The sequence below is a fragment of the Pan paniscus genome, chromosome 6, assembly GCF_029289425.2.
Source record: "Pan paniscus chromosome 6, NHGRI_mPanPan1-v2.0_pri, whole genome shotgun sequence".
Taxonomy (NCBI): Eukaryota; Metazoa; Chordata; class Mammalia; order Primates; family Hominidae; genus Pan; species Pan paniscus.
Genome location: NC_073255.2, coordinates 56517437 through 56541765, shown reverse-complemented (window position 1 = coordinate 56541765; position 24329 = coordinate 56517437).

Sequence of the window (24329 nt, the reverse complement as noted above, 5' to 3'; positions counted from 1 at the left end):
AGGCTTCAGACGATGAAACTACTCCGAGCTAAAGGAAGTTCGAACCCATGGCAAAGAAGTTAAAAACCTTGAAAGAAGATTAGACGAATGGCTAACTAGAATAACCAATGCAGAGAAGTCCTTAAAGGACCTGATGGAGCTGAAAACCACGGCACGAGAACTACGTGACGAATGCACAAGTCTCAGTAGCCGATTCAATCAACTGGAAGAAAGGGTATCAGTGATGGAAGATCAAATGAATGAAAGGAAGTGAGAAGAGAAGTTTAGAGAAAAAAGAATAAAAAGAAACGAACAAAGCCTCCAAGAAATATGGAACTATGTGAAAAGACCAAATCTACGTCTGATTGGTGTACCTGAAAGTGACGGGGAGAATGGAACCAAGTTGGAAAACACTCTGCAGGATATTATCCAGGAGAACTCCCCCAATCTAGCAAGACAGGCCAACATTCAGATTCAGGAAATACAGAGAACGCCACAAAGATATTCCTCGAGAAGAGCAACTCCAAGACACATAATTGTCAGATTCACCAAAGTTGAAATGAAGGAAATGTTAAGGGCAGCCAGAGAGAAAGGTCGGGTTACCCACAAAGGGAAGCCCATCAGACTAACAGCTGATCTCTTGGCAGAAACTCTACAAGCCAGAAGAGAGTGGGGGCCAATATTCAACATTCTTCAAGAAAAGAATTTTCAACCCAGAATTTCATATCCAGCCAAACTAAGCTTCATAAGTGAAGGAGAAATAAAATACTTTACAGACAAGCAAATGCTGAGAGATTTTGTCACCACCAGGCCTGCCCTAAAAGAGCTCCTGAAGGAAGCACTAAACATGGAAAGGAACAACCAGTACCAGCCACTGCAAAAACATGCCAAATTGTAAAGACCATTGAGGCTAGGAAGAAACTGCATCAACTAACAAGCAAAATAACCAGCTAACATCATAATGACAGGATAAAATTCACACATAACAATATTAACCTTAAATGTAAATGGGCTAAATGCTCCAATTAAAAGACACAGACTGGCAAGTTGGATAAAGAGTCAAGACCCATCAGTGTGCTGTATTCAGGAAACCCATCTCACGTGCAGAGACACACATAGGCTCAAAATAAAGGGGTGGAGGAAGATCTACCAAGCAAATGGAAAGCAAAAAAAAAAGCAGGGGTTGCAATCCTAGTCTGTGATAAAACAGACTTTAAACCAACAAAGATCAAAAGAGACAAAGAAGGCCATTACATAATAGTAAATAAATTTTCATTCTATACCTATTTTGTTGAGAGTTTTTTTTATCATGCATGGATGTTAAACTTTATCAAATTCTTTTTCCACATGTGTTGAGATGATCATGTGGCTTTCATCTTTTATTCTATTAATGTGGTACATCTTATTGATTTATTTGCATATATAAAACTAATCTTGCATCTCAGAGATAAATTCCACTTGGTCATGGGTTATAATCTTTTTGATGTGCTGTTGAATTCAGTTTGCTAGTATTTTCTTGATTGCTAGTATTTTCTTGATGATTGTTGCATCTATGTTTATCAGAGATATTGTCCTGCAGTTTTTTTGTTTTGTTTTTTTTTGTGGTGCTTTTGTCCGACTTTGATATCAGGGTGATTCTGGCCTCATAAAATGAGCTTGGAAGCATTCCCTGTACTTTAATTTTCTGGAAGAGTTTAAGAAGGATTGGTATTACTTCTCCTTTGAATGTTTGGTAGAAGCCATATAGTCCTGGGCTTTTCCTTATTGGAAGGTTTTTAAATTACCCTGTCAATCTTCTTATTTGTTATTGATCTGTTCTGGTTTTCTATTGCCTCCCAATTCAATCTTGATAGGTTATGTGTTTCCAGGAATTTATCCATTACTCCTACATTATCCCATTTGTTGATATATAATAGTCATATAATAGGCCTTCTTTATGACCATTTTTATTTCTGAGGCATCTGTTGTAATATGTCCTCTTTTATTTCTGAATGTGTGCATTTGAGGAAAACATGATCTGAGTGGTTTTCTAGAAGGTAGCTAACAGCCAGTGGGCTTCTTTTCAGCCTTTGATGTGTTTTCACCCTGATTACCAAAGTGTGTTTCTTTGTGTCCTCAGTGCCTTATTTAGTGCTTGGCACATAGTTGGTGCTCAGTAAATAGCTCTGGAATGAATCAACAGATAAATGGATAAGTGACTGACTGACTGAATGAATAAACTTATGTTATACTTAAGTCTCTTATGTATCTTCTGAGATACTCAACATTAAAGAATTTCATGGACAAATGATTTTGAGATTATCCTTCATGCCATCTTAAGACAATGCACACTGGCATAATTGACAAATCAGAGAAGGTGACCCTGAGCCATTGCGACTCAACCAGTAGGCTACTGGAACCAAGACATAAAAATGCTACAATGTCTTAAGCACATTAAAGGGCAAACATGTGGCACATTCATAGGAAGTCCATGCTATTCTCCACATTGGTGTTAGTGCGCAGATGTAAATCACATCTCTTCCCTCCTCAAAATGTGTCCTTATCTCCCTAGAGCACATAGAAGTTCCAACCACCCATCTTCAAGTTAGTTTCAAGGCCTCTGCTTTCTGACCTAGCCTATGTATGAGGCATGGTACATGGAAGATCTGCTGTGCCATAGCTAAAGCAGCTAAGTTTCCTGCAACACATCTTACCCGCTGATTGGCTCTCTGAAGATTCACTTTCAGGCTCCACAGCTAACTCAGAGCCCAGAGAGCCAATCAGAGGGTAAGGTGTGTTCATATTTGAAAGGTCTAGGTATGAAAGCATTAATTCATTTTTTTATTCACAGAGATAAGCAGTATATGTGTATAGTAGATACCTCATATGGTACATTAGATTGTATTTATGGTATTGGTAGGCAAGGAATATACATGTATACCCGTAATGTTTATGGTACATATGTATATATATAGAGAGAGAGTATATTCTTACAAGACAGGATCTGTAATGAACATTCTTGCAACTTTGTGTTTATTCTCATTTTCAAGATTAGGCAGTTCTTTTTGACACTAGCAGGAACCCTAATAGATGCTATTTTAAAAGAAGCTGAAAACAGGAAAATCTGATTTGACCACACCATCATTTAATTCTTTTCCAGACAAAGGTTTTATTGATTTTAGTGTATGCAATGAATTGAACAATTCTAATATTAAGGTGATAGTGAAAGCATTGAAGAAATATATTGTGAAGTGTCAGAACTTTGATCAATTTAAAACAAAAAGCTAAGCAATATAAAAAAACTGTAGTCAAATCAGTCAGGTTATAAGTTTCTTTCCCTCTGAGAGATAAGCTGGCCAAGAAAGAGTGTCCATTTTCTTTTTAGGAATTCAATTTTTAAATCAAAATATAAGTATTTTGGTTGTTTCCTGCAATAGTCTCTCTTTATGACCAACAACAGTAATATTGCCTGTATCAGAGGATAGACAATGAGAGAGCTGAAGGAAGCATTCTTTAAAAAATTACAAGAAAGGGCAGAGAGATAGTAAGAAGGAAGGAAGAAAAGAGAGAGAGAGATAGGCTTTCAGCAAACAGAAATTGCATTTTTTAAAGTCTCACTAAAATACTAAACAGTAACTCCAAGGAAATAAAGAATATGATGATACAATCAAGACAAAAGATTTTAAACAATGTAATACATCTTTGCTGTTAGATGTGGCTGTGTAAAAGATGTTCGTTTAAAAGAAAGTGAAGGAGAAGTAAATCTATTTTTATCGTTAAGATGTACTTATAATTATTTTAATTAATTGATTTGAATGACAGTTGTGGATAACGAATGAGCTACTGATGTCCAATTCCAAAATTGCAAGTAAGAAAAACATGGCTTATCAGTACTTTTTGAGAAAAGATATGAGTTTATCTGCTCTTCTTTTCTCATAAACCCTTCTGTCTTTGTGAAATATCTCTGGCTCCATCTTCAGAGAAATAATGTGTGTGCAGCCTGGAAAGAGAGACTGTGATCTGGGAAGGCACAGACCAGTTTATCAGCACGACTCAGCATACCGCCTCCCTTCTCCAGGACCAGACCACTTTCCTGGACTGCCAGGATGCCAGGATACAGCCTTTATTTCCTAACCATGGTTTTCAATGCTGAAATTATTCTTACAAGTCAATAGTAGATTTATTTTCAATATAAACGCACAAGCTATTTGGAAAGGAATCATATAGCGGGCATGTTGCTGGACAATTTGCAAGCCTCCAGAGTTTCCTGGAGTGTTTCAGAAGGAAAAACAAACAGCAAGACAGGTTATGGCGGGCGGGGTGGATGGTGAGCTCCAACAGTTAATCTGTCTTTGAATGGTTGGTTATTAATCAGCTTTGCATGCCAAAAGCTAAATATTCAAGAATGCATTCCGATTCATAATTAGAATTCTAGCCTTCTAACCAAATATTTGGTTCCGAGAACGTACCCTCGTAAAGCACAGATTAACAACCTTGAGTGGCAGCCATGAGCTCAGTGCAGCTCACTTAGGAATCTCAGGTGTCAGTGTTCTGTGTCCTGTGCCACTTGAAGCAGATTGGCTGACACCTTGACAGCTTGCTGCATTCGACCAGTCCTGTAAAATATGTGGAGTTCTAGCCATAGGAATCAAGGCTTTTGCAGCAAGAGATAGGATGTTGTTCAAGGTCAAGGAATAAAAGAGAATAAAAATGTAGATTTCCTTTTCCCCTCATGCAGCCAACATCAAAACAGTTTAAAACTGTTAAGCTCACAATTACAAGGAGAGTATGTTTTTAGCGGTACCTCATATAACAGACCAGGAAATTTTTATAGGATATCTTTAAAAAGCCATCCCACAGTGATTCACCAGACACTTGGAGGCAATAATGAAAGTGCCTCAATGCCTTACTATTTCCAATAGCTGAAACTTAAATCCAAGAGAGTCAATACTTACATTATTTATGTTTTTCAATAAAAACTAATTAAAGATACTTAAATTTTTAGTGATGGTCCGAGAAATGTAATTGAGCAGGCTCAGATTTAGCAAGCCATTAATTGAGTTCTCGATAAGGATCTGAATGAAGAAGGAATCAATTTCTTATGAATTTCAGCTCTTTTGGCTCCGCTTTCTTCAAGCAGGAAAGGAAGGAAGCCTAAGATTCCATCTTCTCTCAGTCTTCTTGTCTCTCAGCCCCGGAGGGAAAGAATATTTAAAAGGCATTGTTAGAAACTCCCAGAAATGGTGCTTGAGATGAGATTTGTTTTTAATTTTTCAGCTGGATCATTATTTCTTGAGAATGTAAATAGTGGCAAATGCCAATCATTGAACTTGAAAAAAAAGGAAGAAATTAGCCACAAGATGTTTAAGTCACTTTTAACTCCAATTCATTCCCTAAAGCTGCCTGGAAAACACTCTAGTTCTATTTTGAAGATGTCTTTACGTTCACAAAAGGCCACTGCGCAGGCTTGCTGCTGGCTGCTGTGAAGGGAAATTCAAATTCTGGCAAACTGCTGCTTTCATCTGGTTCTTGAACAAAGAAGCTATTTTGAAATTCTGATGGCATCTTAGGGAAAACAAGACGTACCCCAAAATTTCAAAAATAAATATAGCTTATTGCTTAACACTCTGCATGTAACAACTAATATCCCCAAGGAAAATGTAGAGTCTGGTAGCAGCACCACATTCTAGATTTAAGATGATACATCGATCAAATGCAGCATTTCTCCAGTGAACCTTCGTTTACTGGTACAGGAAACCATGCCATGACTCACAGCAGATTTCGCCAGACCTCGCCACTATGGGCAATAGTGGCACCTAACAATTCAATGCAACACTAAGGAATGGGGGGCAACCAATTAAATTTCACAGTAGCCGACTTCAGTTTTGCTTCACAGGATGTTTCCCCCAAGGAACATAGCTTCTCTTGCAGAAAATATGCCATCGGCTTCAGATCAACACTAGGATTTTTCCCTAATTGTCCATTTGTGCTCCTGCTCCACACACAATGCCCGCTGAAAACACATCATTGCCTTGATGACATTCTTGACTTCCTTGGCCCATGAGAAATCACAGGTCCTCTCAACTCATGGGGCTCTCTGTGTCTTTTCTTTGGAAGAACACTATGATAGCTGGTGATATTCCTTCTACTGCCTTTGCGATTATTAGCATCATGCAAATAATGCTAAACTACACCCTGACCTGCTCACCTGCAATTCCATGTTAAACATCCATCTGCTCCACTGGAATGGAAGCATAAGGAGACAAGGGACAATGCACGTGAGGTTGGGTGTGTTTTCCAGAGAAGCCTAGCATGCATGCTGTAGGAAAACAAAAAATATTTCTTAAATTTATACAGAAGTAAATCTTAAAGTTCGGTTTTTCATGATTAGAATTGATTTTTTTTTTTTGAGACAGGGTCTCACTCTATCACCCAGGCTGGAGTGCAGTGGTGCCATTTCGGCTCACTGCATCCTCTGCCTCCTGGGTTCAAACAATTCTCGTGCCTCAGCCTCCCGAATAGCTGGGATTACTGGCGTGTGCCACCACACCCAGTTAATTTTTGTATTTTTAGAAGAAACAGGATTTTGCCATGTTGACCAGGTAGTTTTTGGTGTCATAAATTCCCTCTATGTGGAAGTAAGCCCAGTTGTTCATGGTATTTACAATAAGAAACGTTGTTAAAGCACAGATTTAATCTCAGCCTCTGGGAAACGAAGAAAACCTTGTCAACAGCCGGTGTTCACATTTCAACAGGGTTTTGCTCCTCTGGTATAGGTCCTTACCTAATCATTACAACAAATGCAAAAATACAAACTAAATGATATTGGCAAGTTTGAAATTCTGATGGCATCTTAGGGAAAAGTCTAAAAATATGTCAAGGTTTTAGTTCAGTGTGTCTCAAGCGTAACTGGATGTGAAAGTCCACATCTTTAGTGTGTAACTGTTTGTAGCTCTTTTCTGAGATACACATATTTTGATTATTTTCCTCACTTTTAAAGGGCATGAAACATTACATGCATGTAGTTGTAGTTTCACATGTATCTTGGAATACTATTTAGTCATAAAAAAGAATGAACTCCTGTCATTCTTGGCAACATTGATGGAACTGGAGGACATTATATTAAGTGAAATAAGCCAGGAACAGAAAGTTAAACACTGTGTTCTCACTCATATGTGGAAGCTAAATTTAAAGCTGAATTCATAGAAGTAAAAAGCAGAACAGATAATGCTAGAGTCAGGGAAAGGCAGGTGGAAGAAGGAAAAATTAAAGGATATAAAACTACAGCTAGACAAGAGGAATAAGTCCTAGCATTCTGTACCACTGTAGAATGACTATTGTTAACAATAGCATATTATATAGTTTCAGATAGGAACAAGAAGGATATTTAATTTTCCCAACACAAAGAAATTATAAAGGTTTGAGATGAGGCATGTGCTAATTGCCCTGATGTGATCACTATATATTATATGTATTTTAACTTCATTATATACCCAATGAATATGTACAATATGTATCAATTTAAAATTAAAACAACTAAGAAATAAAAATACACTTAAAAATAGTAATAAACAAATGTTCATCAATAAATAAATAAATGTCATAGAGTGGCAACCTATACTCTTGTATGCATATAAATAGATAAATACTATTAGGAGAAATTCCTTAAGGCTTATGAATACATATCCTATTAATTGAAGGAGATTTGGATAATTCTGATATTATCTGGTTGAATTACTTTAGGACTTGTCAACCATGGTGCTATTGACATTTTGGGCCAGGTAATTCTTTGTTATGGGGTCTCCCCTATTGTGTGATATTTAGCAGCCTCTCTGGCCAGTACCCACTAGATGCCAGTAGCACCACCCTAGTACTGACAACAATACATTTCTTCAGACATGGCCAAATAGGGTCAATGAAAGGGGTTTCAGCGAGGTGGCAAAATCACCCCACTTGATAACCACTGCTTTAGTGCTATCCTGAAGAAAAAAATGCCAGACAGACTATGTCATTGAAAACCTAGGCAGCACACTGTACTAAGCATCTTACAAGCTCTGCTACTGACGATACATCGGTGCCATCCTACTCCAACTAGTCAACAAATCTTAAGATCAGTCCATGAAGAAGTTCTTCCAGAATACCCATTGTGAATGAAAGTAAGAAGATTGTAGTTTTAATCATGCATAATTAAGGCTTTTTACTGAACTGCACTGGAACTCCCCTGGTCACAATACTGCCACTCCACTTGCTGCCCTACATTCTGCACTTGATGGAAATAACTTTAGTTGATCCTCTCAAAAAGCTTGCAAAAAAGTAATGTAGATCCTTGTCTGTAAATGAGGAGAAAAAAAGGCTTGAGACTATTAGGGATTTGTCCCAGGTTGCACAGCCAGAGAGTGACAAGAGGGGTTTAGGATTCTGTCCTACCCGATTTCACATTGTGTGTTCCATCATTTTCATCCTAGGACCTCTGTTCATAAGCAGTTTGCTAAATTGAGACCATATCCATTGACAAGTGTCTTGAAATTAAGCTGAGAGGACAGTGGTGAAAGTCAGCGTCTTTTGCAGCCCTGCAGTGGCACCATCATTCCCCCAGCTCGGTTTGCTTCTCCCGTAGCTGAGCTCTTAGCTCTGGTGGCCTCCAGATCCCCGACCCTGTGCCACCCCATCACCCTGCCTGCAACCTGTGCCCTCAATCTCCCCTCCAAATTGTATCTCAGGAGAAACAGCACTGTAGAATAGATAAACCATTTTTTAGTTGAAACCCTGATAGTGCCATCAAGATGCAGGGGGACCTTGAGGTTTGATGCATCTTCTTTTCTCACAGGGCTCATGGCCAAATCTTCCTCTCCTAAAGGACACAAGAACTCTGTCTCCTAAGCACCAGAGATGCTCAGCCAGCAGAGACTTGGAAGATCATTTCCTTATGTAGGGAAGGATTTTCTCATGAACTTTATACCAAGTGGTGAATGGCTGCTACCTTATTTTCCCATTTGCCTTCTGTTATTTGATTTTGACATGGCGTCCTTACTTTAACTAACTTAATGCATTTCCACTGGGGACACTGCAGGTGGGCATTGTCGAGAAAGCTACTGAGAAATGGGGGTTGGGGGCTGCAAAGGAGCCTCCTTGGCAGCACCTCCATGGCTGCTGTGTGTGCAGGCCCTGTGCCAGCTCTGGGTGCCTCAACCCTGCTGGCTGCCTGGGCTTTCTTCCTTTATGAACATTCAATCTCTTGTTTTCCATAAATCTGATCTATTGGCTGGAGAGCCAAGCAGGAATTTTCTTATTAGGGCACAATTTTCTTATTAGGGCACAATTAGGGGTCTTGCCTCTGTCTCCTAACGCAGCAGGGGTATAAAGGAAGGGGTCGGGCACTGCATCAAAGGCCAGTGCTGCCCTTGCCACCTTCAGGACAGTTGTTAGTCCTGGGAACTGGAACCTCACCTGGAAGGGATGACTGGGCCCCATCGACTCAAAGTCCTTTCTGGCTCTGAAACTCTGTCTGCAGCTCATCAGGCCCTGCTGATTGTGCCAATTGGAATAAGCAGCCTGACGTGATTTGTCTGGCTAATGATGTGATGTGGGATGGACAGAGAAATTGGGCCATGATGGGCTTGTTAATGACCATTAGCATATGCATCTGCAGCTGTGTACCTGCTTCTGCTGAGCGCAGACCCAGCTTGTGCTCCTCTCGCCATCACCTGAGCATCAAGGGCTGCTGGAATCACATAGGCATTTAGATTGCCGGAACAGGCTTCCTTCCCTCCTTACCCTTCCTTCTGAGTATCTTCTGCAAATCTGTCTTCTCACCCTACGGATGTTCTTCAGAGAGGATGGGCCCTTGCCTCCCTGAGTGGGTCCCTGGACCCACCATGGGCATTGCCCTGTTGGGGTGTGTTAGAGGCGCAGACTCTCAGGGCCCACCCCAGACACATTGTATCAGATCCTCCGGTTGATTCCTGTGCAAGTTAAAGTTTGAGAAGTGCAATTCTAGACCAGGGGGCAAGCACATTGAGGTAGAGTGGGGCTGTCTGTCTCCAGAAGATTTTAGTGGTCTTAATACAGTTTAACTCCCAATGGAAGTAGTTGCTATGGGTTGAAATATGCCTCTCTAACAAAATTATAGGGACAAGTCCTAACCCCCTCATTTGGAAATAGGGTTGCTGCAGATGTCTTTAGTTAAGATGAGGTTATACTGAGCTAGAACGTATACAAAGGGGACATCTGGACACAGACACACACAGGAAGAATACATGTGAAGATGAAGCAGAGGTGAGGGCAACGGCTCCCCAAGCCAACCAACGCCAAAGACTGCCAGCGGCCGCAGGGGCTGGAGGTGAGCCTGGAGCAAACTCGCACTCACACTCAGTCTTCCACGTCTCGCCTCCAGAACTGAGAGACAATAAATATCTGTTGCTTGCACCACCCAGTTTGTGCTACTTTGTTATAGCATACTATTATAATCCCCTAACTGATATTAACTCCAAAATCTAAGATAGTCAAAACATAAAATTTTTCTTAGTGGTGCTGCATGCCATTAGCATCCAAGAAAAAATACAGGAATCCTCTACCCAAAATTTTTTCAAGAGCTTTCTGGAAGGATGGTTTCTGACACCTATTGGGTCAGATGGCCTCCTCTGAGATGCTTCATCACTGTCTCCTATCCCGTCCTGCGCCTTCTTGGAGGCTGAACACAAGCTCTGTTTGTATTTGTCTGCTCTGAGTTAGTCTACTTCTCATAAAAGCCCATTGCTGCCTAAGCAGGATGGAGTCTGGGGTGAAATGATACCGCAATAACAATGAAACGTAAAGTTATAATTTCACAGCCCAGGACAAGCTGGCAGAACCAGGTTATATAATATTGAAATAGTAAGCTCTATGTGTTTAAGAAACTCTTATATCACACCACCCAGGGGTGGATTTTTTTCCTCTCGTTGCTCTCACAGTGACTCAGGATCCTAATTTATTATTTATATGATTTGAAAGATGTCAGCTGTTTGCCATTTAAGAAACAATTGCGACATACAGCATTGTGTTGGAGACTTTAAATATATTTTAAAAAGTAATCCTTTAAACAAATCCCACAAATCTATTTCTATACCCGTTTAAGACATGAGGAATTAAAGATCAATACAGATAAGTGAATTGTCTAGACTGCCAGAGTAAGTACTGAAATTTTTTTTTTCAGTTTTCCTTTCTATGCCTTGTATCAATAAGAACTGTCTGTCTTGCTTTTGTATGCTCAGGTCCTAGCACCATTCTTTGCCCACAGAAGCACCCAATATAATAGTGGTTCATGGAAATCAATAGATAATGCTTAAAGAGCAAAATGTCCTGCCTCTCCATGGCTTTTGAACCCTAAGAATGTTAAACTTTCATGCAAGAATAAGAGGGAATCCATTAGCTATATATGACCTTGGAGAAAAGTGACACATCCGAGCCACCAGCAGCAGTAACAGCCTCAAAGGCTTTGGGTTTGGGTTGCTTTAGCAAGTGACAAGGAAAGCCTGTACAGGACAGGAATGGGGACATTTTGCAGAGTCCGCAGCAGCTGGGCCCCCCACTGCAGAAGTCCGTCCCTTCCGTGGACAGAGCTGGGAGGGTGCAAGAGTTAAGGGCACAAACTTCAGCATTACAGACCTCATTTCACTCCTGGCTCTGGCCAATATCTTTTTTTTTTTTTGAGACAGAGTCTCGCTCTGTCACCCACGCTGGAGTGCAGTGGTGCTATCTCAGCTCACTACAACCGCTGCCTCCCAGGTTCAAGCTATTCTCCTGCCTCAGCCTCCCAAGTACCTGGAACTACAGGCATGTGCTACCATGCCCAGCTAATTTTTTGTATTTTTAGTAGAGACGGGTTTCACTGTGTTAGCCAGGATAGTCTCGATCTCCTGACCTCGTGATCTGCCCGTCTGCCCAATATCTTAACTCTTCTGCATCTCAGTTTTCTCCTTTGTAAGATGAGGTTACAGTGGTATCGGCATCTCAAAGTTCTTGTGAGGATCCAAGGAGGTACTCTTGTGTGTTTGCATGGAGCCTGACACACACATAAGCATTCGGGCAGGGCTGCTCCTCAGCATAAGTGGTTGAACCCTGCGCCGTCCGTGTCAGAGGACCTCAAGGCCCCCACTGTTAGCAGTCCCTGCTTGTCCAAGGCCCCCAGCAGGACTCCCTCGCCACTGTAGAGACCCTTGTGGAGATCCCAGGCTCTGAGAAATGGCCCTTCTACAGTTCCCTGCAAGCCCTGCACGCAGCACATACCTGCCTCTGATGCTTGAGAGCCCACTCCAGCCATTCCCTTTGGAAAGTACTTTAAAACTTTTGTGAGAAATCCAACCTTTGACTTGCTCAAGTGTATTGGTGATCATCCTTCGAGTGATCTCAGGGACCAGCCTCCCTAAGCACCCCAGTTTACTCAGTTCAGTTGCCTCTGCCACTTGCTTCATTAGGCCCTGCAAATGCCACAGGCTGTATTTACTGTTTTCTGCCTGTGATTTCAAATGGCCTAATAGTTGCCTTAAGATATGTTCTATAACTGAAAAGTGCAAAGAAAAAAATGACTGATTGCCATGAGTATTTCATAAATTATAAGTTCAATTTCTTGCAAGCATTCTTGGTTGTATTTGTTAGATATCAGGAAAACCATTTCTCTCTTTTCCTACTGGTCCTCAGGCTGAACCAGTGAGAGGACGGTGCCCATATCCGCTTGGCAGGAGCCATGGGAATGGTGCCCAGCAGGTGGAATCTGACCCTGAAGTCCTCATTTTTAAGGAGCAATGGGCATTTAGTTTCTAAGCAAACCAGTGTAATGTGTGGCATTGTTCTTGGGAATAGATTTAAATCCAACCAAAAACGTAGGTGCACTTTTGAATCACTGTTTGGAGAAAATGGTGTGTTCACTTAGGTTCCTAAATCTTTGGATGTCCAAACACCCTTCCACACTGAAAGTAGATCAAGTGTTTCCTTCTTACGATATAACTCAATATTTGAAAACAAAAAAAAAATTCTCTTCTCTAAAAGAGAGTTTCCATGTCAGGGTAGGATTTTCCTATTTATGCTTTGTAGTTATATTTTTTATGAAACTTGTTTCCCTAGCACAGGAAGATAAACTGTTGCGGCAGGAAGATACTACTTAAGTAAAATGGCAAAATGTAGCATGAATCAAAATCACCTTGAATGTTTGTGGCCTTTTATCATGGCATGCTCAAAAAACATTCTTCTGCATAGGATGTATTTAGGCTTGTCAGCAGAGAGATTTTGTAATATTAGATACTATTGGGTTTTCCATGTAGACAATAACTTCAGCGGTGCCAAAATTTACATCCTTGGGCTCAGTTCGATTTGATCTTCAAAGAGTCCTTATGTGAGACAACAGTGGCCCATAAAATCACGTGTTCATCTGGAAACATCAGTTACAACAGACAGCCCAGCTCCGCAATCAGCAAAGCCAGGTCCTGGCACCATACTTAGACCTCCCTTCTTCCATGGAAGGAGCTGCTTGGATGCTCTTGCACCATAACCTTAGCCTTGTTCAAAAAGCATTCTCTGCAGATAAACGCAGAACACAGGAGCTTCTGTCCTTGTGGAGTTTGGGGTGTGCCACCCTCCTGGCTCAAAGATGCATTCTTGTTCACCAGCCAGAAGCTCTCCAAACCCCGTGGTTAAGGGATTTTGTGAAGGCTGCATGGCATAGGCACGATTGATGAAATCCATGGCCACTGGTACTATGTCCATCTCCAGCCCCTCTCCCCTCCCTGAAGGTAGAGGGCAAGACTGACTGTTCCAATCATCTCATTATATGGTTTGTTCCCTGGAAACCAGCCTCCACTCTCTTCTTTTAATTTCTGTCCTTTCTGGTCATTAAGCAAGTTTAAAGCCTCCCCCACCCCTGTTTTACTGTCATGGCCAAATTTTCTTCCTTTTTTTCTCATTTTAATCCTCAGTATACTATAAGCTTTCTGATATTTCCTTGTACTGATTCCAAGTTTTCTGCCTATTTTTTATTCTAAAATTCAAGCTGTTATAAAATTAATGTAACACATGACCTAAAAGATGCATTCTCTATTGCTAAGCTTGCCAGGTTGGAGTCAGGCTACATGGCCTTACATGGGACCCAGAGTCTGGAGGCTGTGCTAACCCAGTGGGAGCAGTCACAGGGGACCCTGACTTCAGCTGAGCCCCAAAGCCAGAGAGACCAGGTGGAGGGCCTTGAACAGGCACTTACCCCAAGTCTCCCTTGACTAACCTTTAGAATCTATGAAATGATGCATATGAAATATGTAAAAGTACTTTTATGTATCATATAAAGTTACATAAAGTGATACACCTAAGGGATATTCAAGTGTGTGTAGTTATAAATATTATACCAGATATACCACTCCACAGGATGACGAATATTATCATTCCATGACTTAGGGGGAATGGCTGCAAATCAATGGAAATCTATAAAACACTGAAGACAAATGTTACATTTAGTCAGGTTTCTAAATTTGACTTTAAAATAATATTGATGTGAAATGCCTCACTACCTTTGAAAATCGTTGGTACTCACAAAGCATCCAAAAGGGGCCAGCTTAAAGCTTACAATTTTATAAGTTCCAGCTCCCGTGAGGGGCACGCCTTACAAATACGCTGAGTTCTCTGACCTAAATCCCAAACCAAGTCAGGTAATTAAGATGTAAACCTGCATTTCTATGCAATTGTTTGCAGATCTAGAGATTGATACCAATGATTAACATTTTGAAAGTAATAAGTTGGAGGATAAAGACATCTGTCAAGTTCTAGCAACCGTAAAGTGCTTTACCTGGGAATAGTAACTAATAAATGTCAGGTTCAGTTTCTGTGCCTTCCTCCACCTGGACCTCGATGGTTGCCTCTTTTAAAATCAGCTCTCCCTCCCCTCAAAATAAAAAAAAAAATTTAAAAAATCAGTGAAAGAGATACAAGTCCAGTGAGAAATCTGATATTTAACAATTATTTTTCTTTAGCTTGTCTGCTTGCAACGAATTAACATATCAAATAAACTCACTGCTTTTTACCAAGTCTGTAAAACTACACACATAGGCACAACTTTCCATCAGATGGCATAAAACATATGTAAGTGTGACGATCAAGAACTCACTATGTGTAACCTTTGAGAGAGGCACAGCCCATCCTGAATAAAATGTCTCCCTCACCCTCAAGGGAACCCCCCATGCGGGCATGGCAGCTTCAGGGAAAGGTCACAATTGCTCTTCAGAGCTGAAAACTGGTGGGGGTAGAAAGCAATGACTGCCTTTTTAGCCTCGGTTCTTTGTGGGTGTGTGATCTCTTGGTTAAGAGCAAAGGCCCCCAGTGAGGCAGATTTAGATTCAAATCCCTTCTCTTCCAATCATTCTCTTTACTCATTTCTTAATTTTTGAGTCCTAGTTTCCTGCATTTGGTAAAATGCAGATAATATGAAATACCAATACCTAGTCACTAGGTTGTTGCGGGGCCCGAACCAGACTGTAAAACACCTGGAAAGTCACAAAAGATGTCAATATACACAATCCTAACTAATATGCGATCTTAAAACTCATTTCACTGTGGACCCATCCCGTGGATTTCTCTCCTCTCTGCCCTGATTTCTCAGTAGAACTTTCTTTGTTCCTGCTAAGCATTTGGCCACCTTATGTCATTTTCACTGTGCCTCTCTGTTTTATACATGGGTCTTTTGCCTTTCCAATAAGACTTTAAGTGATTCTGAAGGTGTTCATGCAGTACTGGCAATAATAAACTACATTATGTTGTAGCATGAAAGGTTGGGCTGGTGATCCAATTCAAACTGCCTGCCTCTGTTCACGGACCACGTGCCTCCTCCCTCTGCTCCGGACACTCCTGCCACATAGGGGTTTTGGAGCTCCTTGAATCCACCTCACCATCAGAGCCGTTTCACAGGCAGTGTCTGCCCCACTGGTGTTTACTCTTGCTCTTGCTAATCCCCACTCACCTCCAGGTTTTAGAGTGGCATTGTCATACTCTCAGGTTTGACATCCCTTTCCAATATTCCCAGAGGACATTGAATTTCCCATTGATCCTGCCTGTTAGACCAGTAATCACTGGTTTGCTGTCTATCTTAACCCACCCAGCCCTGCCTATGGCCAATGTTGGGGGAAAACAGATCATGTCTCTCTTGTTGACTGAGCTCTGAGGCCTTCATCCAGTGGCTGGCATGTGGGGCATCAATCATATTGGATGAAGGAGAGAACAATGAACAAATGAATCAAGTTTCACACATTCTGATGATGACTTTGAAACAAGCACTCAGGTTCCTGTTCTTCTCTGGTGTTTTTCCATCTTCAGAGGTGATACCCCTGAGGTCCCAACAGCACCTCGGATCAGGCATGTCTTTCTGAAAACTTCTTCTGAGCCATGCTGAGCCTCAGCTGCAACAGTACCATGGAAGGAGGCCATCTATGTGGCCAGAGAAGGTGAGAGGGTCAGCAAGCTCAGGATCAATGGTTCTGAGCAACGTCTGAGGGCACTCAGGAGAACATTGATGAAAGCAATGCTCTTGCTGCCTGCAGGCATCCAGAAATATCTATGAGTCCTTTATTTTCATGTTCCTATCACATGTAGAAAATAACGCTGTTGTCAATAAAACAGATTATGGAGGAACCCTACAACCGGCACACGATCCTTTGTTACAAGTATCTGCAGGAAAGTAATCTCGTTTTAACCCAAGATGTTTTTAAATACATGGAAGAGTTGGGCCAAGACCTAGGGATGACATGCACCATCAGCACAGACACACGTGGATCAGCACGCAGTGGGTCAGTGGTTGTGTGAATTGGAAGGCCTCTTCATTCCTCAGCCCCAGCATTCTCATGCTCTCATCTGTAAACAAGATGTGTGTGTTGACTTAGGACATGGGGCAGGGGCTCCTAAAGGATAGCTAAGACTCTTTCCTAGTCCAATATTCAACAATTTGTTAATCATTCAATGAATAGAATCAGACTCAGTCAATGTAAGAAAACTGTCTGAGCCAATACACTTTTACTTTTCTGTTGTTTTATTTTGTGCACCAGAGATTGGTGGCCTGAAATGTGTCAAGGAAAACAATAATCAAGAGAACTACAAAACTCTTCCCAGTTGTAGAAGTACAGATACTTGAATTCAACTATTTTTCACAGTTTCCTTGGAAATACATGCAGTCTTGTGATCTCCTTTAACCCCTGCAGGCAATTTTATTCTTAATTTTCAGTATGCTTTCCCAGGAGAGATTCAAAGCTACTTTGATCAAAGTTTTAAAATGCTGCTGCTACCAGTGAAAGGATTAAAATTATGAAATAAAGCCTGCATATTACCATACTGTATATGGTCCATGTATTACAATTCATATTTGAATAAGAAAATGTTCGAAGACTTTCTTAGCATGATTAAGAAGAGGCGAGCAATAAAAAGCACTGTATAAAAACCAGCCTCATTTCATAAAGAAGATATTTTCTTGTAATGACTTTCTGATAAAATTAACTAATGCCTGGGCCAGTGCATTAAGAAATCAATTATCACCATGATTCTTTCTGACTAGGATAAGACTTTCCATGTGGCTTTGCCTATGGGAAGGTAATTCACTGGCTGAAAAATGTGGGAGCTATATTTTTTGTTTTATAATAATTAAAATTATTTTTTTGATTTCTTCACAAAAAATCAATGGTATTTTTTATTAAATTTAATCTTGCAAAGGAAAGAGGTAAAAAATCCTTTTATTATGAGACCCCAGTGGGCTAGGCTTCAATATTTCCTTGTGTGTTCTCAGCACCCTATGGTCAGCTTGGAAAGAATAATAAACAGCTTGATACCAAGCACCCCGTTATGAGGCCTGCATATGCTGTTAGAGGCAGAGGCCAACAGACAGGGTTCAAGAGTATGTCTCCAATAACACCACAGGCCAAGGTTAACCATCAAATTTACTCCAGAGTAGAAAAATCTGACAGCTCAATTTCACATCACAGCTCTTGAGGGAAATCTGATTGAATGATAAAAATAGTATCTATTTTTATTGTATGTGTATAATCAATATACCGTGCACTCTTCATAGTAGCCATGAAACCATTTTAAATATGAGGATATTGAGGTTCTGAGTGGTTACAACTAACCAGTTATGTGGTAATTAAGTCAAAGTTGAATCCCAGTCTCTATGCCCCTTTAATATCTTTCCGGACTAGGAAAACTGGGAGGCCTTTGACACATCATTAGTGGTTTGGAGAAACAATCTGGGCTCCTTATTCTACAGAGAAGCATCTCAAGTTATGTTTCTAAAAACATTAATGCGAGGATGACTCTGGAATGGTGTTGGCACCCAAGTCCGGAGATAAAGAGACTAAACACACATGCCATATAAAAAGGGCAGGAACAGGCTCAAAAAGAGAAGAGAGAACCAAGCATCAAATGCACCCAGGAAATAAAACCCACAGGAAACATTTAAGAAAATCTGGGGCCAATTGCTGCAAAGGAGCCTGAGAAGCCTCCTGCGGGACATTCTGGACCTCACCTGCCAGTCCAGGATGCTTTGGCCTGGCTCAGAATCCAAGCTGAGCAGCCAGAAGGACGCAACTGGTGCATAAGATCTTAAAAGCCAAACAGCAGCCAGCCATTGCTGTCATCTTCGAACATATGACCAGGGGGCCATGAACCCTCATAGGAGTTAGGTTACAGAGAAGGAGTAAGAACTAACAGTTCTAAACACTAATCAGTTGTTGAAACTGGTTTTACAATTGGTGAGCCCTTCATCTTCCTGAGTGAGGAAGTCTCTTCTTCCCTGAAGTCAAGAGCAATTACTAGCTGAACAGTCACGATTTTGTTCTAGGAGTAGGTAAGGCTTCATATATAAAAAGTCCATTTTTCAAATTCTTTCATCAGAACCCCTACTAAGTTGCTCTCCTCAAACATTAAAAGAAAGAAGATTGAAACGTGGAATCCTTTGAGGTCAGAAGAGCCAACGATGAACAACTAGGTAAGAAACATTATTCTGGCCCAGTTCCCTTGAAACAAGAACTCTTACATTATTTCCCTTTAAACTGAAAATAATCCTTCCTTTTTTCTTCTTTTCCTTACAATGAAAGAAATAATATTCATTAGAGAAGAATTATGCAACATGGAGAATCTAAAATAATGACAGAAATCCATATTTGTACCACTCTGATATAACTCTGATATAACAGTTGTACTTTATTTTTTCTTTGTAAATCTTATTTCTGAAGGAGGTATGTGTGTGTGTGTGTGTGTGTGTGTGTGCGTGCACATGTGCTCAAAAGGATTATGAAGAGGAAGAGGATTTCCCTCTAGTGGAAAACTGGTGATGAGGCTTGAGGGAAATCCCACCGGGATTTTCCTGGTAGAAATTCCTGGTAGCAGGCATCTCATATTGGTGCTAGCCAATATTAAATTGTGTATTGTTGGCTATCATGTCATGTAACATTCCTCCACCACTTCCATTATTCCCCTACCTTCAGCAAAATCTTCTCTACACAGTGCCTTCTCTTGGTGATATTTTGTCCAGAAAGAAAGGTGGGGGAAGGCATTGTGATAAACTTTTTAGCTGCATTCAAGTGGAGGGAATTTAACAGTCACAGGAGCAGAGTTGCAGAGTGGAGAAGGAAAGTTCAGTAGAACAATCAAACAGACTTGGAAAGCTGGAGGCCCTCAAACAATCCTTCTTAGTTTGGGAAAAGAATCTGGACTGCTTACTCTACAAGAGAAGCATCTCAAGATAGATTTCTAAAAACATTAATGAGAGGATGACTCTGGAATGATGTAGAATCCGGGGACACAAAAGTTGCTGAGAAATCTCAACTGCTCCCAAGCAGCCCAGTGTTGAGCCACCCCATTTCACAGAACACAGTCGAGCAATCCAGCAACCAAAAGTAACTTAGTGTACTGTAAGTGTTCATGCAGACTTTCAAAACAATGCCTAACAGACTGTAAATCTGGGCTGTAAACTTGAGAAAGTTAATTACCTTCTCTGAACCTCACTTTGTCCTTTGTAAGGTGGAGACAGCTATACTTCATTCACACTGTGGTGGAGTATGTGAACTAACAATATAAGGGGAGTGTCTTAGTCTATTTACGTTGCTATAAAGGAATACCTAAGCCTGGGTAATTTATAAAGAAAAGAGGTTTATTTGGCTCATAGTTCTGTAGGCTGCACAAGAAGCATGGCACCAACGTCAGCTTCTGATGAGGGCCTCAGGCTGCTTCCACTCATGATGGAGGCAAAGTAGAGCTGACATGTGCAGAGATGACATGGCAAGGGAGGAAGCAAGAGAGAAAAGGGAGAGGGGTCAGCCTCTTTAACAACCAACAAGCTCTTGCAGAAACTAATAGAGTGAGTACTCACTCATTGCCAGGAGGATGGCACAAAGCCATTCATAAAGGATCATCCCCTACCACCCAAACACCTTCCATCAGGCCCCACCTTCAACAGTGTGGGTCAAAATTCCACATGAGATTTGGAAGGGGAAAAACATCCAAACTATATCAAGGAGCAAGAACAGTGCATGGCACGTATTGGTGGTTCACGAACATGAATTTCCATTCCTCCCATTGGTAGCACCTGTGCTGAGCTTTTTAATACCCATTTGGCTCCCACCAGTGTTCATATCATGGTCATTTCTCACATTGGAGTTTCCTGGTGTGAACTTTCAGGATTTATATCTCACCTCCTTTGGATCAGCTGCTCAGTGCCTTGCAAAAGGGTAATATGATAAGTTAATATGTTTGTTGGCAACAATATGCCCGTGAAAGAAAACTTGTCAGCCCCCTACTTGGACTATCGGTCTGTTTGCGTTCAAATGCCATGCTTTGGAAATATCTAGACAAGCTGGAACAAGCTGAAAGGAAATACAGCTGTAAGAGTTTTGCTGCATGTGAAATACAGCAGTAAGAGTTTTGCTGCATATGAAATAGCTGCAGAAATTGTGCTGAGGAGCTAAGAGGAGAGAAGATTCAAATGACTATAATCCTCATCTCCAAGGGTCAGAGCTTGAGACAGATTTGACAGTATTTATGATCAGTAATTTTCCATAAGGATATAGTGACTGTGTTCTAAGAGTGCATTACTGACTCGCCAGAGGACGGTGGAAGCCATTTCCTCAGCTGTGGGCCTAAGAGAACTATAGCTGCTGTCTCCCTGACATCTAAAATCCAGTGGTTCTAAGAATCAGAGATATTTGGAATCAAGAACTGATGACCCATGAAACACCCGAGCAATGCCCAGAAATCTGTGGGGTTAACAGCATGGAAGTCTGTGGCATAAAGGAAACTGAGCTGCCTGCACCATTACCTACCTATTCCTTGACAGAAATCACAGTGATCTAAATATATCTTGTGCTGATTTTGAACAGAAGTATATCTGAATCACTTTTATTTGGTCTCCAAATGAGCAAAGACTAAAGCCAAAATTAAAGCCAAAACTCCTCTTAAGTAGAAGAAGAAAGGGTACCATTAGCTTGATCTATATTATCTCAGAGGCTAAAACTAGGACCACTGAGTATAAGGCATAGGAGAAAATATTTATGCTGAGTGTAGAAAGGAGCCAGAGAAGTGGAAATGTAGACTGAGTTATCTCAACAAGCAGTGAGTTATTCATGGACATACTCAAGCAGAAACTGTGCGGCCACTTAGTGAGAATGTGGCAGACAACACATAATGACCTCACAGTCCTCAGCTAGGTCTCCTTGAGACTTCCTTTTACATCTGAGAAGTTACAGAATTCTAACACAGCATCATAAAAAGGGGCCTCTGTGGAGGACACCTCCAAGCAGATAGCAAGGTAGGACCATAGAGTCACAGGTCAATGTTGTAGGGATCTTCAATCTGTCAAGGTCCTACTGTGCCCCTCAAACCACACTGCCACAAGATAGCAAGTTCTCTGGAATTTTACCTACTACTTCTGTCACCTGGGCATCATATATCAGACAGTCACAACTGATGTCTATGATTAGGAAGGAGACTGACTCCCCAGATGACTTAGTCTAGGAATTTTTAGCCCGAAGGAGACACTTTGAAATGGATGGGTCCAGACACCACCATGTGTGTCCTGTTGGGAAAAACATTCATTGTGGATTCCAATATGCTTCTTGTATTTATCTCGAGCTTGCAACTACTATGGAATAAGACAGAATGGGGTGTCTTGAAGAAAGGGCTGTGGAAGCCATGGAAGGGGCCAGGTTAGTCACTTATCAATTAAACTTACGAATAATAGTAATTTGCCACTCTTTCAATGAACAAAATATAATGATCTAAGTCTTTCCTGCCTGTAAATTCTGCTCATTTTGGATTATTCTTCAGCGCATATCCTCAGCACATTCTAAAATACCCACCATGCTCATTTGGGAGAATAAGACAAAGTTTTCCTATTTGCATCTGATTGAAATACTGTTGTTTGGTTTTTTATCATCAGTATTTTAAGAAATTTTAAGTTCAGCCCATGCTCCTGTATTGAAGAGGGACAGCAGGGCTCGTGATCCTCCTTAAACTGAGGTGCTCCTTGGGATGCCAGATCTACTGGGATAACTCAGAAACCCCTGACACGTAGCTTCAGTTCCAGGTCACCCACTTCCAAACAACTTCCCTCTTTTGCTGCACAAGGATTTCAACAACCTCCAAATGCCAGAGGCAGATGTCGGAAGCTGCCAAAAGGAGCAAGCCAAGACAGCTGTACTACAACTTCGTGTCTGCCTGTAGAGGTTCGCAGACAAGGCAGCACCCACTAAGCCCTGCTCTGCTAAGGCAGACAGCTTCTAGGAAACACAAAGCCATTTGTTACCTCACGCGGTTTTTGCATAACTTGCTTATGAAATCTGGCGTGTGTCCAGTTCTTTGTCCTTGTTCTTACACAGCACAATGAATATATCATTCCATTAGCCCACAGCTTAGAGCCGATTTCACTATCATCATCCGTTTAGGGCTTAATAGTGTTTACCGAGGCTTTAGCAGAGTTCTTTGTGACATGCGGCAGGAGCCAGCCTAGCAACTGTAGCTAACAGGCTGGGAGCAAAGCCATGCCGATGCAAAATCAGTGGCTTACAGCATCTCAAGGCATTTGGCTGGTGTGCTTTGAAAAATCAAGAGGCTCTAACAAAAGAAAATAAACTGCTAGGGACCAAGACAGACAAAGGAAATAACAAGCAACAACCTGAGGAGCATTACAGTTTTTAGCAGCCTTGGATGAGGAGGAGGAGGAAGGAGGGGAACGAAGGTGATGTGGCCCATTTATCAGACCTCGCAGTGGGAGTTGATGTCAGGAGAGAGCATTAGCACTTGGTAATAGCCGCCCACAGACACTCGGTGTGATTCAGAGATGTCTGAGCAGGGGCTGGTGGATGCAACCAGATGTGCCCCACTGCCCACCTCTGTGGCTGTGAGACCACCTTCATCAGCACTGGGGCAAATGCCAAGCCCACTGCCTGCAGGGCCACACTGTCTTCCCTGGTCTTACCTACCCTCACCCAGGACCTTCGGCTACCCAGAGCTTTTGAGCTAACTAACTCCCCAATCCTTCTTACCAAACCCCATTTGTGAGCTAGGTTTCCAGAATGTTCACTCTCACTAGTGCCAGTTTAAATTGGTTTTCTTTTCCGATAGTTGCATTTTGGTGTTTGGTCACCCGATGGCCGATTGTAAGGATACCTTCCATCTCAATGGCAATTTCAGACACAAACAAGCCTTTGTTTCGAGAAAGGGCTGGGCTATGGTTCTGTGCAGGAAAATGTTAAAAGTATATGTTCCCATGAGTCATCTGAACACCCTGAATCCCATACTAATTTCATAGGAATCTTCTAGAAAATCATACTTCATTAGCTTCTTCAGGTTTTTCGGTTGTTACATTTTTGGTTTTCTTTGTCTTTGTTCCTATCTCACCCAATTCTTAAGAGAACAACTACATCTTAGGAGTCAAGGAAAGTCCAGTTTCCACTTTGTGCCTCGTATCCTGATTATGTTTGGTTCTCAAAATCCTCCCGGGAAGATGATTTTCTGTTAAAGGTGGCTAATAGGAGTCAAGGGCCATGCAAAGACAGTTTAGACGTGGCTTTCTACTTTTCACTCAAATCCCTTGAGGGCTCTCTACTGATGCATCCCAGGAAAGAGAGAAAGTTCTGCGGGGAGGCTCGTAGATGGTCCCTAAGTTCTCAGGTCTCTTGCATATTGGGCCAGGTTAAGCTTCGCAGGAAGCTTCGCAGGAACGGGGTCGTCACCATGTTACAGACGTTTTTCATTCCTTGGAGGTGCCTTATGATCTCTCCACCTGTTTCCTTAATACAATTTATGTTTTTCTTTTCTCATCATGAAAATTGAAATAGTAATAGAAACTAGAGCTCGCATTGCTGATTGACCTCTCTCAATTT